The 16191-nt window shown below is 38.4% G+C and overlaps 1 long non-coding RNA gene across 1 annotated transcript in view; it reads left to right on the plus strand.

The window, feature by feature from the left end:
- The first annotated feature begins 15165 nt into the window (after window positions 1–15165).
- LOC135276776 (uncharacterized) overlaps window positions 15166–16191 on the plus strand; it is an 889534-nt gene continuing 888508 nt past the window's right edge. Inside the window, exon 1 of the long non-coding RNA XR_010344329.1 lies at window positions 15166–15454. This is a non-coding gene — a long non-coding RNA (uncharacterized LOC135276776). The remainder of the gene's footprint in view (window positions 15455–16191) is intronic.

Raw genomic sequence — 16191 nt, forward strand, 5'->3', positions numbered from 1 at the left:
GTCATTTGTCTAAGGCAGAATTAGGATTCTGCCCCAAATCTATTAAAAATAACCCTTTGAGTTTTTTTTATATTGTGATTTGCAGGCTTCCTATGATGTTACTGCTTTCACTAAAATACAGGTATCATCATCATCTCTATCATTTTCTCTTCTTGCTAGGCTTCTTCTAAGTCTCTGAGTAAACTGATATGGCCTTGTCAACTACGTAAACATGATGTTGTAGAAGCCTACCTGTTTTAAATTGTCCCTTCTAAACACTTCTATAGCCTTTTTTGCAAACTTTATTTTTCTTTCTGCTTCACAGTCGCTCTTCTTTCTTGGCTTCTTTACAAATATCTATTGTGAATATGAGAGAAACAAATTCTTCAAAAGTTTATTTTCAGCACAGAAATACATGGCATTGCCTGGAATCAACTCACCCCTCCCGTCCTCCACACTTTGTTTATACTTATCCCGTAATGCATTTTTCACAGAATGATATGCTTACAGTTCTGCAATGTAAAAACACCTGTTTGAGGCAGAGATCATTTAGTTGGAAGATACAGAAATCACTCATCCAAGTTCAGATTCATTAGGTGAGCACAGCTTTATTTAAATTCATGTTGAGGAGACAGATTTTTGTCAGCCTTATTACAAGGTTAAATGGGGTAAAGAAGGAGAGTCAGGGGCTGAGACAGAACTCTCAATAACTGCATGGACTCTCTTCTCTCCCCATCTCCCAGGTGCTTTCTTCCTCTTCCCTTTTTGATTATTTTTTTCTGTGAATATATGGATGAATAGGTTTGCCTGCTCCAAGTCCACAAAACTTCAGAGTTCCACAATACATTCCCTTTAGACTATTTTCTGAATCTCTTTAGTCAAATCCTCAGAACATGAAATGTAGCAAATAAGATGTTCTGTTTTCCCGTGGATCAGCTTTCTCTGCCTAGATAATCAGCTGTGACCACCTTGTAGGTGATGCCGATAGAGTTCATCAGCTGGAAATGCTGGTGAGGAGTAATTTCTCCAATAGAATCCCTATATTGGGAAATGCTGCTGAGGAGTAATTTTAAAGCAGAGGTGTGGTTTTGACAGACCCTCCAAATGTTAGCTACTTTGAACACTTAAAGAAGAGTACCAGTGAAAGAGGAAATGTCTGGCAAGGGAAACTGAGCAATATAGTTCCTGCATATTCTTTACCACATCAAGAATTAGCTCTCATATGGTGCTTATCAGTCATCATTTCTTTATATGTTATATTCCTAGCAACAGTCCTGTGACTTAGCTATTATTACTATTCTCATTTTTACAGAGAAGGAAACAGGAACATTTACCATGCCCATTTTACAGAAAAGTTATTTGGAAGCAAAGTTAAGGAAATATACTCTCAGAGAGACCAAATTATTTACGAAGAGTTAAACATCTGGCAAGTGGAACAAGGATTTGAACCTAGGCAGTTTGGCTCCTGAGTTCACACATATACACAGTATATTTCATTGCCTTCCATAATTGTTTTTAAGGAAAGTAATTCTTACTAAATTTGTTACTTACAATTCAATGCAGAAAAGTGAATTATCTTCTGCTGATTCACCTGCAAAATGGGAGCAAGAAACTCTGAATCGCCAGATAATAGGCAGGTCTTGGAACAGATCTCTGTTGATATTATTCAATCTCAAAATATTTGGTTCACTATTTTGGCATTTTAGTGTGAGATCTTTGTATGTAGACCTTAAAATATGGGGACATAACATCAGGCAGAAAGAAAGACTTACAAGCAAAAATTGTGAAACTATATTTTTCAGAGAGCTGAGGTTGATGGTGACTGAAGCCACTTGAGTCTGATGGCTCTTTGGTGGTCTATATGATACATACTGGTGGTTTCTTGCTTGTTACTCCTGGACAAATGTTCGAACCACTAAAACCACTTAGGAAATTGGCACTTGTAATAGGAAAAGTCAGTTCCTTACCTTGGGAATCCTCTACCATGGAGAAGAATTATCTCAGAAAGCTTGCACCCACTGAAAACTTCAAAAGGGAAAAAAAATAGCCCACACATTTTTTTTTTGTTAAGACATCATCTTCCTTAAGAGATTTCCATTTCAACCGGTAAAATGAAATAAAGTAATACAATGCAGATTAACTACAAGGACAAACAAGCCCCACCCCCATTTTTCTCTCTCTTTATGTTTGAGAAAATTAACTACTGCATTCTTAAAATACTGATCTATAACATCTTAACTTTAATGACTTATAAAATTTAAAATTAAAACAAATGAAATTTGTTAGTGTCATTTACCTCATTTTTGTTTAGAAAATATCTCATAGGAGCATATTTTTATAGTTAGAATTATACTGACTGTAGTTTATCAAAAATAAGCTAGAAATCAAGCTGTCATCATATTCATATAAGAAAATAATTATTCAGTATTTTGCTATGGGCTGATTGGTTCTCATTCTGTGCTTGAAAATTATTGGCTTTAGTTCAAGAAATATAGAGTGATTTATAGAAGTTATATCATAGTTCTTCATCTATTCTAATAAAATCTCATAAGCCCAGATCAATAGGTTGCAATCTCCATAATGAGAATTAAGAGTACTAAGCAATAAAATATTTTTTAAAAACCCCACATTTAAATGCATTCCATCATTTATGTGCCCAGTATTAAGTGATCCCTCTAATAATTTAAAATTCTGTTCTCAATTTGGATTTTTAAAATCTTAAATTTTAGCGGGCCACTCAATTTGAAACAAATTACCTTATAAATTTTGAAGTTTATTCCAGTAGCACAATTCTGATTAATTTAAGTAAATTTAGAAAAATAACATGTATGTGAAAAAATTCAAAGTCCACATATTTGAACTTTCTTGAACTATTTTATTTCTGAAACTACTTAGTTATCATTTTGTTCCTTTTAACACTAAAAACAATTTTTGTGAAAAGAAACATTGTGTACAATCTTTACAAATTTTATTATAGAAGGAACATCTGAAGATACTTAAAAAATATACAAAGACTTTCTTCCAAATTTAATTTTGTGAAACTTTTCAAATAAGGTGAAACACTTGTTTTTCCATCTTTTACTATTTAATATATACAGCAGGGTTGAAGGCACAGTGAAAAATAGAGAAAGTATTATGCAAGTAGGCTTATTGCAAACATTTGCATATAGTAATTAATTTAACCTCTCATAAATTCTATATGGATTATACTGGAAGCAATGTGAATATTTTAAAGTAAAAACACCAACTCTCAGAATGTATTACAAATAAAATTTAAAATTATATCAATTTAAAATGTAATTCTGATAATTAAATCATTTTCTTTTAAAAAATACAGACAAAAAGTTTAACATAGCTCTAGATATTGTAGTACATACTGTCTTTTTCTTTGCATGTATATAATAATGATGGATGGATACACACACACACACACACACACACACACACACATACATACCTGTTACATTTTAATTAACACTACAAGGGGAACATATTTCAGTCTTTAAATAATGTTGAGAAATGCATTTAACCAACTGCAATTTTCTGTAGTATGAATTCAACTATTTAGAAGCACTTTGATATCTGGACCCACAAATTTTCATTGCTTTCTTACTCACTAACTAGCATCTGCTACAAAAAGGAGACATGCTCGTTCCTTTGTTTTAACATGCACCAGTGCTGCTTATTTTCAGTAGTGCATTGTGCTCATGCTCTAGGGATTTGTGGAAATTTGAACTTGAGAGTAATGATTTAGGGTATATGGCAGAAGAAATATGTAAGCAGCCAAGCATTCAAAATGTTACCTGGCTGCTTCTAACAACTTATGCTCATATGTGTGAGCAAATAAATCAAACTACATCTGGAACTTATATTTAAAAGGGAAGTAGAGTGTTCAAGTTTGGAAACTCTGTAGCCTATGTAGGAGATAGAAAAGAAAAGCCTTTTTTTAATGAAGGAATTCAAGCTAGCTGCAAGATTTGCATAAGTAAAAAGAAGCCTAGAGCTAATATCTAAGACAACTAGGAAAAGCCCTCAAGGGCATTTCGGAGATATTCATGGCAGCCCAACCATCATAGACCCAGAAGTGTAGAAGAAAAGAATGGTTTTCTGTACCAGATGTAGGGTTCCACCACTCTGTGCTGTCTCTGGCCACTGTTCCCTGTGTCCCAGCCACTCCAGCTCTAGCCATACCTCAAAGGGGCCCAGGTACAGTTGGATCACTGCTTTAGAGGCTGCAAGCTATTAGACTTGGCAGCTTCCATATAGTGTTAAGCCTATGGGTGCACAGAGTAAAAGAGTTGAGGCTCAGGAACCTCTGCCTAGATTTTAGAAGATGTATGGAAAAGCCTGGATATCCATGCAGAAGCCTGCTGCAGCAGTGAAGCACTCTCGGTGAACCTCTAGTAAGGCAGTGCAGAGGGAAAATCTAGGGTTGGAGGCCCCATGCAGAGTCCCCACCTGGGTATTGCCTAGTGGAGTTGTGATAAGAGGACCACCATTCTCCAGCCCCCATAATGGTAGACCCACCAGTAGCTTGCATCCTAAACCTGGAAAAGCTACAAGCCAGCCTATGAGAGAAGTTACAGGGGCTGAACCTTGCAAAGCCACAGGGGCGGAGCTGCCCAAGTCTTTAGGAGCCAACTGCTTGAACCCATGTTTCCTGGATATGAGACATAAAGTCAGGTGAGATTATTTTGGAACTTTGAGATTTAAGGACTGCCCTACTGGGTTTCAGACTTATGCAGAGCCTGTAGCCTTTGTCTTTTGGCCAATTCTCCCTTTTGAAACAGGAGTATTTATCCAATTCCTATAATCCCATTTTTTCTTGGGAGTAACTAACTTATTTTTGATTTTACAGTCTCTTAGGTGGAAGGGACTTGCCTTTTCTCAGATGATACTTTCATTTGAACTTTTGAGTTATTGCTGCAATGAATTAAGACTTTGAGGGACTGTTGAGAAGGCATGATCATACTTTCCAATGTGAAGAGACATGAATTTGGAGGGGCCAGGGGCAGCATAATATTGTTTCCATCTATATTCCTACCAAATCTCATGTAGAATTGTAATCCCCAGTGTTGGAGTTTGGGCCTAGTGGGAGGTGATTGAATCATGGGGGCAGAGTTCTCATGAATGGGTTAGCATCATTTGTTCTATGCTGTTCTCATGATAGTACCTGAGTTATCATGAGATCTGGTTGTTTAAAAGTATGTATTACCTCCCTCACTCTTGCACCTGCTCCAGCCATGTAAGATGTGCCTGTTTTGCCTTTGCCTTCCACCATGATGGTAAGTTTTCTGAGGCCTCCCTAGAGGTGGAGCAGATGCCAGCATCATGCTTCCTATACAGCCTTCATTAACGGTGAGCCAATTAAGCACTCTTTTCTTTATAAATTACCCAGACTCAGCTATTTCTTTATAGCAGTGTGAGAACTGATTAATACACTCTCACAACATATGTTTAGTTAAATCCACTAAAATTGGTACCTCCTTCTAACTATACTAAAAGACACATAAGTTGTATTTTAAGTAAACATATGACAGGCCTGTATGGCTTTTGATCTTATCTATCTGCCACCTGTTATTGGTAACATGGAAATGCAAGAAGGAATGGAAATTGTAACTGGTATCTCCTTTGTCTGGATGAGTATATTCCAAATTTTTTTGTATCATGAGTGTGCATAGGACCTACTAAGCAGAGATCGAGGGTATAGCCTTTGAAAACAAAAATATCTAAGAAGCATGGGTTTAATTCCTCAAAAATAATTTTGCTTTCAATAATTTTTGCATTTCTACTAGAGTAAAAATGAAAAAATAAAGTAATACTTTATTTAAAATTTAATTTCTTTTGTATAAATATAAAAAAGAAATTAAAATATTTTATTACTTATTTGATTATATTTTATTAATATTTATGTGTAAACATTTTGTTTTCAGAAGCAGTATTATAATTGTCACTAAGGATTTTTAAAAATATTATTTAACTAAAACTTCAATTTAGTGTATTTGTGTTATTAAGAAAAAGTACATTTAGGTAAAATATTAAGAAAATGTGATAATTAGAAAAAAATGACATTTAATATAAGTGAAACATTTATCCAATCTATGTTAAAATTATGGTGATATCTTTTAAGGTTAATCACATATTCAAATCAATTTATAAACTATGTAACTTTGTAACCTATGTTTGCTTGCTTGAAAACTATGTAGGTCCCAGTGTGTAATGGTGTATGTGTGTGTGTGTATGTGTGTGTGTAAAATTCCCCCATATTCCAGGCTCTTTAAGGTATGATGTAAAAGCTTTTGATTACCCAAATAGACAAAAAATTTAAACAAAAAAGTAACAGAAATGTGATCCAGTCTTCAATAATGAACCCTTCAAAAAAAAAATTGAGTTCCTGCTTAAGTGATACTTCTATAACACACCATGTTTTTCTTATCTTTCCAACTTTTCCATAGCTTGTGGTTCCTTGAAAGGTTATAACTGCCTTAAATCTTATCTTTCCAATATGTATTTCCAGAAACACCTGGTCTGAGTCTCTTCATACCCATTCAGATTTCTTTCCACTTCTCCAATCTGATTTGCTTATTTCTGCATGAATAACAGAAGTCTGAGAAACAGAAGCAAAAGCCTTAGAGCTCAGGATAGGAGCAAAAGGGGTAAGCAAGGAAAAGTGCAACTTTATTTGCTCTGAGTGTGGATGCCTGGATGTGCATGCATGTGTGTGTCTGAGAAAGTGAGGCCTGATTCAGGAGGAGATATTTTGGGGAGGACACACTAGCATTAATATATCCTTTCCCCATTATCACATTCATATTCATATTGTACATCTATAATATATTCATGTTTTCATAGCTTAGATGAAACTCTGCTAAATAGTCTGATTAATCTTAGGGATAGTGAAAAAGTGCTTGTAAAGATAACTCCTCACTAGGCGTACCATTTTACCACCCTCTATAGAAGACTTCCTGGTAGAAGTCATTCTTGATGCTTTGCTTTTTTTTTTAACATAGCAGCAATTTTTTCATTTCTCATTTTAAATTTGTTTAAAAATTTAATATGGTAATACTTTTTCTTAAAATATGAGAGAGAGGGCTTAGGAAAACACACACATTGTAATTTAAATAACAAAAATTCCCTAAATTTAAATAAGACACATATATTCATATAGATATCTTTAAAAATACATTACATGTAATATGTTTTAAAATTAGTACTATTCTTTAAATTATGATACGAAGAAAGGATGCCCAGAAATAGAAGGGCCTCAGTCACTCATTAGTCATATAAAAAGAAACATTTCACACACACTGCATTTAGTAGCATCAACTGTAAAATGAGGTTAAAGCTTAAGATGCTGGGTAAAATCATCTTTTGTGCTATAATATTGATATATGAAAAATAAAACTTGTATAGACTTGTTATTTTTATTTACTTTACATATCCTTCCATAAAAAGAAAATAAGTTTATAAGTGGCTTATCATCTGTAAGTATAGAATGCTAAAAAAAAACTTATAATGATATGGTTGTCATCTTTGTTCCTTTTACTTACATTTTCAACATTTTACAATTTTAAATATGTAAAATGTACACAAAGCCTGTGGTATATATAAATGCTATTGTATTTTTTTCCTGCCATAATATCATTACATATAAACAAAAGGTCAGTACTAAGTACCTGGAAAACATATTATCTTTCACTAAAACAGGGGGATATCTTATAGAGGTTCCAGAAAAGTTGACCCCTTATTATAAAATAGAGGCACTGGCTTTACATTATTTTTGTTCGCCTGTTTATAAATGAAAGTAGGAAAGAAGAAAATGTGAATAGATACAAACAATTGTACAAAAGGGAAAATTAGCAAATGTAGTAAATTATGGTGATAGAACAGACTTGTAAATAATTTTGTAAAAAAAAATATAAATTTATTTAACCCTTTTCAATATTATTTTCTATTATATCATTAGATATTATGTGGAACACAGAAGATGATTGATTATATGAAAATAAATAAAATACAAAATGACTCAAATAGAAATATGAATTAAACACCCACTTTAAAAACTGAAACTTAGTTCTCTGAGAGGATCCCACAATTGTCCTTTGGCACCAGCCCCACCCTGTAGTCTCCATTCACTGAAGAGAAGTTTTTCACTTTCAGCTAAATTTTTCAGAAGTCTGTGAACTTGAGAAAGAAAAGGCATACACAGTTGAGTGAACAATTCTTATGACATTGAATACTGGTTAAGCATAGAGACTCAGGAGCCAGATTTTTTTTTAACAGTTCCATTTAACTGTTCCATGACCATTAATCAACCTGTTTTCTCAACCTGGGTTTTGATAGGTCTAAAATTTAGATGGCGTAGTGTTAATATACCTGAAAAAGTTAGGCTGGACACAGTAGCTCACACCTGTAATCCTAGCACTTTGGGATGCAGAGGCTGGGAGATTGCTCGAGCTTAGGAGTTCGAGACAAGCTTGGGCAACATGGCAAAACCCCATCTCTACTAAACATTAAAAAAAAAAAATTAGCCAGGTGTGGTGGCACTCACTTGTGTGATTGCCACCACCTTAGGAGGCCGAGGCGGGAGAATTGTTTGACTCCAAGAGGTGGTTGCAGTTAGCTGAGATTGTGCCACAGGCTGGGCAACAGAGCAAGACCTTGTTTCAAAAAAAAAAAGAGGTGAGGGGAAGTTAGAACAACCTCTGGAATGTGCACGTATGGTTGCGATCATCCTTATGTCTCATTTATAGAAGAAAAGGCAAAATTACCCAGGATCAGAAGAAGCAAAATGTACAATGTCTTAAGTAGATATGTATAGGTAAGACCTTGCATTTGATAACTATTTATTAATTTTTAAGGTCAAAAACAGCCAAAAACTGATAGGAACTATTAATTTTTCTCCTTAAAATTATATTTAATATTTTACTTTGATTAAGGAACTTGCCCTGATATTTGCTAATTTATATGATGTTATTTTTAAAACTATTTGCATAAAATAACTTGGTAGATTGAATTTTTTAAATCCATCTCTCATTGTCCTCTTTCTTTTCATAGGATATGCATAATGCAGTGATTTTGGGGTTATCATTGATAACTTAGGCTTCCCTTTAACATCCTTATTGTAGGCTTTTAAAAATAATGGAAAGAATGGATACATACATAGTTTTGATTGCTACTTCAGTTTCTAAAGTTTATGAGAATTAGTGTACCTTACAAATTATGATTGTTTCATCAACTAATAAATACATCATTATCGTAATGTTGCAGTCAGCTACCATAAAATAGTGACATACATGTTTTTAAAAAACTGAGATAGTTTCATAATTTTGATGAATCTGGATCACTTATTTTTATTTTTATTGAGACGATGTCTCACTCTGTCACCCAGGCTGGAGTGCAGTGGCACAATCTTGGCTCACTGCAACTTCCACCTCCCAGGTTCAAGCAATTCTCCTGTCTCAGGCTCCTGAGTAGCTGGGATTACAGGTGTATGCCACCATGCCTGGCTAGCTTTTTTTTTTAGTAGAGATGGGGTTTTACCATGTTGGCCAGGCTGGTCTTGAACTCCTAACCTCCTCTGCCCACCTGGGCCTGCTAAAGTGCATGGATGCATGGATTATAGGCGTGAGCCACTGCATCTGTCCTTGGATCATTTAATATACAGAGACATGACACTTCTGTGGAAAATATTAATACATTGTTATTATTTAGCTATATATGCCAGCTCATGTATAAGTCAGGGTTCTCCAGAGAAACAGAACCAAGAGAATATGTATAGATATATAAGTGGCAATTTAATATGAGAAGTGGTTCATGCAACTATGGAGGCCAAGAAGTTCTACAGTCTGCCATCTGCAAGGTGGACAACCAGGGAAGCTGGTGGTATAATTCAGTCTGAGGTCAAATGGGTGAGAACATGAGGAACCCAATTGTGTAACTCCTGGAGTCTGAAGGCTTGAGAACCAGGAGCTCCAATGTCTGAGCACAGAGAAAATGGGTGTCAGTTTCCAGATCAAGGAAAGATGGGGGGAGAGAGAGAGAGAGAGAGAGAAAGAGTGATATATATATATATCACTCTTTTTATATATATATCACTCTTTTTCTCTCTCTCTCTCTCTCTCTCCCCATATATATATGGGGAGAGAGAGAGAGAGAAAGAGAGAGAGAGAGAGCGAGAGCGAGCACGAGCGCACAAGAGAGGTAATGCACCTTTCCTCTGCCTTTTTGTTCTGTTCTGGCCCCTAGTAGATTAGATGATGCCTGTCCACACTGGTGAGTATGATCTTCATAACTCAGTCTTCTGATTCAAATACTAATCTCTTCCAATTCACCTTTCCAGATTTACCCAGAAGTAATGCTTTACTATTTATCTGGGTATCTCTTAGTCCCCTGAAGTTGACACATGAACTTTACCATCACAGCTGTACCATCAAATATTTTCTTGTGGTATGTTACAGTTATTTTCATTTTGAGTAATGATAATGTTTTGGCACTTCTCAACACATTAGACAATATATTTGTTAAAACTGGGACAATTGGATAAAGATTATATCTTTGAATACCTTGAATTTAAAAAACAGAAATGAATGATTTAGGGTACCAGGAGGAAATGGAAGGCACAATCAGGAATCATTTTAAAGAAAATTTAGATCAGGGATGCTTTCCAGAAGGGCAGCTGGGTTATGGGATCCCATAAGGGATACTGGGTGTTTAATTGCTAGCCATAATGGAAAGCTGAAGGAGCAAGGGATACAATGGGAATATTGGGAGGAAATATGAGCTGGAGCTATGGAAAGGTGGTGACAAGGAAAGACTGTAGCCACCGCCAGAAAGAACTACAGTGCCGCATTATACTGCAAATAGGGAAATGCAGCCCCTCTTTTTCTTTCCTCCTGCCCCTTTCTGGTGCCTCTCATTGACAAAACCCAAACAGAAACCAGGGGACAAGGGAAACCAGGTTGATGCAATACCTAAAGATTAACCCTTAGGGCATGGAAAAGAGCACATGAGGGATCTGAGGTTGGGAATACATAGGGGGGCAGGGATGGAAAACAACCAGCACAGTAAGTGAGAAAACAAGTGTATACCTTATGTCAAAATCTGATGCTTTTGGATTTTGTGCAATTTAGCATTAGCTACATCATGCTTTCCATGGAATAACATCTATACCTTGTACCTACAACCATCACAAATATGACCTCATTCATTAAGACTCATTAAATTGGATAATTATGTAGACACCTCATTGGATAATTATATAGTCAACTCATTTTTCCATTGTGCTGTAAGGTTTCCTGAGCAGCTTTCTTGGTAGCCAACCATCTATAAGAAATTGGGTAAATTATACCCATTTAGTCAATTAGAATTGTGCTCCCACTGGCCAAATAAAAGCTAAAGAGTAGGAGATTATCTTTTCCCACATGAAATAAATATGAACAGTTTGATTCATTAAGTACATGGTTTTCTGCATGATTTTATGATATCAGTATTAAATTGTTTCTACTTGTAGTTTCTGCCAACTGGAATGAATTTAGAAGGAAAAGTGGAGAAAAGGGAGAATAAATTAAATGTACACCATTACTGAGACTGAGGCAAAACAGATTAAACAATAGACAAAATGTGAGAGACTACAGCTGACAAATCCAACCTACCCACAGAGTGGGCTTGGAGCACCTCCTAGATCATTGTTTCCTTTCCAACAGGTTACTTGCTCTTCCTGGCTTCCTTATTACCCTGTTATCTCTTTCTTCAATTCCACAATATGAAGTTATCTTTTTCTTCAATTCTGCAACATGGAGTGCTAGATAATTAGGAAATTTCCTCATGATGCTATTAAACTATTTAAATAACATATTAGAACAGGAAATTATTGCTGCAGAGTTGCTATTTATGTATTGTTATTTCTAATTTAAAAACTGAGTCAAGAAGGAAATTATTTCCCTCAAAAATCCAAAATACAAATGTTGATTTTAGAGATTTCTTCTACTTACAGCAGACTGTTAAAGTTAATTATAAGCCTAAATATAACAAAGCTAAATGTAGATTTGGTAAACAAAGAAATGTGATAAAGAGAACCTCAAAAACAAGTGATATTCAGGACCATGCTTTGTTGGCCCCATTTCACTGACCTTCCTTTTTTTTTTTTTTAACAGGATCTTACATTTATTATGGTTGTTTTAAACACATGGTCCACTGACAACAACCAGTTCAGATATGTTACTGATTTTTAAGAGTAAATATGTGGCAATAACATATTTTAAGAGTAAATATGTGGCAATTCAAATTAAAATTTGAATACTCATTTTCGTTGAAGGAGAAATAAATTATAATGTTACAAGAAGTTTAGATAGTTAGATAATAAAATTTTCCTAACTCCTTAAGCTTGGTGCAATCACCTTCAAGTGAGATATCTCAATCCAATTCTCAGATGGTAATTAATAATAAAATCTCTACAATAAGCTAATCACATTGAACACTTGTGGTATTATTATGTGAGGAAGGGGTGGCAGGAAGGGGGTTGAGTATAATCCTGACTCTTCCATTGTTTGAAATACCCTGTGTTCTTCCAGAGGGCACCAAAGGATAGCTGTACAGAAGCAAGCGTAAATCAGCCCCAGGGAGCACTGTCTCTGTGAGATGCCAGCCTTGAGCTAAAGTAGAGATGAGTTTCAAGTTGCTGAACACCCCCATGCAGCAGTAAAAAGATATGATATCGACACGCTCAGCTACATCTTGTTAAAAGCTTCCTGCGGGTTGGCAGAATGAAATCTTTATTTAAAACACACAAACTATTGTCAAGGGAAAGATGGAAAAGAGAATACAGTAAAAGGGCCAAATGCTTTGCTTAACCCACCAGAAGCAATAGAGAGAAATGGTCACGTTGTCTTGCAACAACTACAGAAAAGGTGACTAACACCATCACATCGGCATCCATCTGCTCTTCCCATGGTTTCGAGATGCATTATTTCTTTTATTATTAATTATATGGGTTTCCAGGGGAGGGAAAACACATTATTCTGACTAGCAAGGGTGGAAATCATTTCTGCTGCCACTTGGCATTAAGTACAGTAGTGTATGTAAGTATGTAATGACTCAGGGATGACAGGAAACAGCCTGGTCTCATTGAGACCAGCCTCCCTCCTACCAATCCACTTCAACTCGTAGTCAGAGGCTGCCTAACAGAAAATTCATGTAAAACCATTATTGAACACTGACAGGAAGGAACTGAGACAGGAGTGAGTGGTGTGTATTTGTGCAGAGAGGGAGAAGGAGGGGGGAGACAGTATGAGTTAGTCATCATCTTGGGCAGACAGCACCTTAAGAGGGGCAAGTGCTTTGTATAATTACAAAAAGATGTACACATGTACACACACTTGCACATATGGTGTAAATTTTTTTCCTTCCTATCATCATTTCCAAGAACGGTTTTAAGTGATAATGACTGCGCATGGGAACCTTCTTGGATGGGTGAGCTCTGTGGCTTTAGGGAGGCTGAACAGGGAACCTAGCAGAGCGTGGGTTCAGGAGAAGGGTCCCTTTTGAAGAGCAAAGGGACATAGCAAGCAATGAAGTAGGCATGAAAAGACAAAGATGAAAGGACCCTGGGGAAAGTATCACCTATATTGATTAAGCTTTGTTTCTCTTCGGGAGAAACTGACATTTCTGCGATTAGATCATGGACATGTAAGGAAAGTAGATGGGTCACTGTTTTCATGTTATTCTTTTTTTATTTGTTTTCTTCTACAGTGCTTACAGCACCTTTGACCAGATGGTACCTGAAAGGCTCTTTGTTGCATTATTACAAACAGGATAATTATTCTGGCTTTTTAAAAAACACACCGACGTGGTGACATTGCTCTCTGTTTAGCAAGAGATAGAGCATTTGTTGCCTATAGCTGTGTGTTCTGATGAGACCTGAAAGATGGTAAAGTGACAAAAGCTTCCTGCTGTTTTTCTCCCATCCTGCCCACCTTCTCCCCCAAGCTTCAGTCCCCATTTCTAGTTTTGCTGGGGATCTAAGTTCCTCTTCCCTTGTCTCCGGAGTCTGGTGCACACCGTCTCTTATGCACTGACCACTCTACCTTGGGATACCGAGGAGATGGGCAAGAATCCGCTCCCCGCATCCATGTCCGGGTCCTCTCCTCTGCAGCGAGACTGATTTTCAGCAACTCCTGTACAGGTTTTCCCTTCTCAGTTACCACCTTGGCAGAGCTCTATTCCTCCCTCAAGCCCAGCCAGACGGCCAAGCGCTCCGAATGAAAACTCCATCCAGTTCAGCTGAAGTACACCCTCTCCGCTAAGCCACCCCTGTGCCCCGGCCCTACACCTGGCTAAAGTCTGTTCTTCCTAAGCATGGATTCCATTGCAAATCAAATCTACAGCCCTCACCTGCCCTCACCCACCACCCGTTAGCTGCTACCGACAGCCTCCCTCGGAAAATAATAATAGCAATAATAACCGAAAACGCGAACACCTGAAGAAGCACAACCAGGATCCGCATATGGACCAGTCCTCTGTGGCTTTAGTGATGGGGAATAGCCTGTTCCTGACATGTCCTCCTGTCCCCGCGCGAACTGCTTTACCCCGGAGCCCTGGAATCGCGCCAAGACCCCCGGGCAGCGGGGTCCGCCCAAGCCGCGTCAGGCAGCTCCGGGCCGGTGGGTGCCGGGTCTCCCCTCCTCCCGCCCCAGCCGGCGCGCCCGCACGCCGCCGCAGCCGCCGCCTCTCTTCCCGTGCGGGCGCTCGGAGCATCCCGCGCCGCGTCCTCCCCGCCCCGGCCCCCGCCCACCCGCCCGAGCGGGGCCCGCACGGCTGGCAGCCATCAAGTGGCTCGTTAAGGAAATGCAGGTGAGTGTGTGCGGCCGAGCGGCAGCTGGTGCTGAAGACGTGGGGTGTGTGCCTGTGTGTGCGAGCGAGCGAGTGCGGGAGCGGCCGCCTCGGCTCCCCGCCCAGCCGCGCCCGCACCCAGTGGCCGGAGCGCGTGGGGCAGCGCCTCGCCCTGACAGAGCCTCGCCTCCTCCTCGCCTTCTCGGCGCTGCTCTCCGGAGCCGGGAGCCGCTCACCGGCCTCCCCCACCCTGCGCTCCCCTCCCAGCTAGAGCCCTCCCGCTCCTCTTTCTCCTCCTCCTCGCGAGCCTCCTCCCTTCGCGCGCGGCGCTGACAGGCAGCCTCGGCGGGGAGAGTGCAGGTACTTTGCCTTCAGAATAATTTGCAGGACCCGAGTCGGCTTTCGGAGCGCCCTTCTTCCTTTGCCCCCTCCCTCCGGAAAAGAAGATCCCACTTTCGAAACAATCAGGACCCGAAGCACCCCACCAAAGCCAAACCCTGACGGGTGCTGTGCATGTGCCGCCCCTTTTTGCAGTTTTTTCTGGGCCTGTGTGGAATAGAAAGACAGACAATTCTTTATTTGACTGGTAGGAAAGAAAAGAGAAGACTCCTCAGGGTTTCCAAGGAGGACTGGAACGGCTGCTTTAGTAAGTAAACTGTGCTTCTGTCTTTCTTGCTAAAGTGAGATATATGCTGATTGCTTTTCAATGTCCAATGTCCAATGCTGTGGACAGTCTATTCAGTTACCTGGGAATAACTTGACTTATATAACTTCAGTAGCTTCTATTTGAGAAGTGGTTCGCTAAGCATCTCTTTGGAGGAGCCCTTAGACGACTTGATATGGGTTCAGAATGGGCAGCCTTACTGATAATCTGATATTTAAACGCTTATTGTTCAAGGGCTATTGGAAGCCTGCTTTGTGAAACATTGGTTGCTTCTAAGATTTAAGGATGGTTACCTTGAAAAAGCTTGAGAAATCGAACCCTACTGGCTCACTTCTCCTGCCACCTTCAACCTCAACCCTCATCCATGCTAACTCCCACCCTACTCTGACTTCATTTGGTTGGTGGTTTTATCTTTAGTTCTGAAAAGCGCTAGCCAAAAAGAAAAAGAAAAGGGAAAGGGAAAGTTATTAACGGTGGTTTGAAAGATGAAGTGAACATTCTGTTGAGATTTCTTTTATGCCTATAAGGAGATAATTCGTGGTGGAAAACCCTGAAGCTAGAATAGTTGGATAATGTGAATGAACTTAATTTGGAGAGAGAATGTGAAAAATGCTTTGGAGAGGGCAGGGGCTGAGACTCTGACTTTGACACAGCAGGTTATAAACTCTGACAGGACTCAGCAGCCAGTGACGGGTTTAAGGTGTCTCCTAAGGCTGAAT

Source organism: Aotus nancymaae, unplaced genomic scaffold (genome assembly GCF_030222135.1).
Source record: "Aotus nancymaae isolate 86718 unplaced genomic scaffold, 86718_ANA_hifiasm-v0.15.2.pri h1tg000003l, whole genome shotgun sequence".
NCBI lineage: Eukaryota > Metazoa > Chordata > Mammalia > Primates > Aotidae > Aotus > Aotus nancymaae.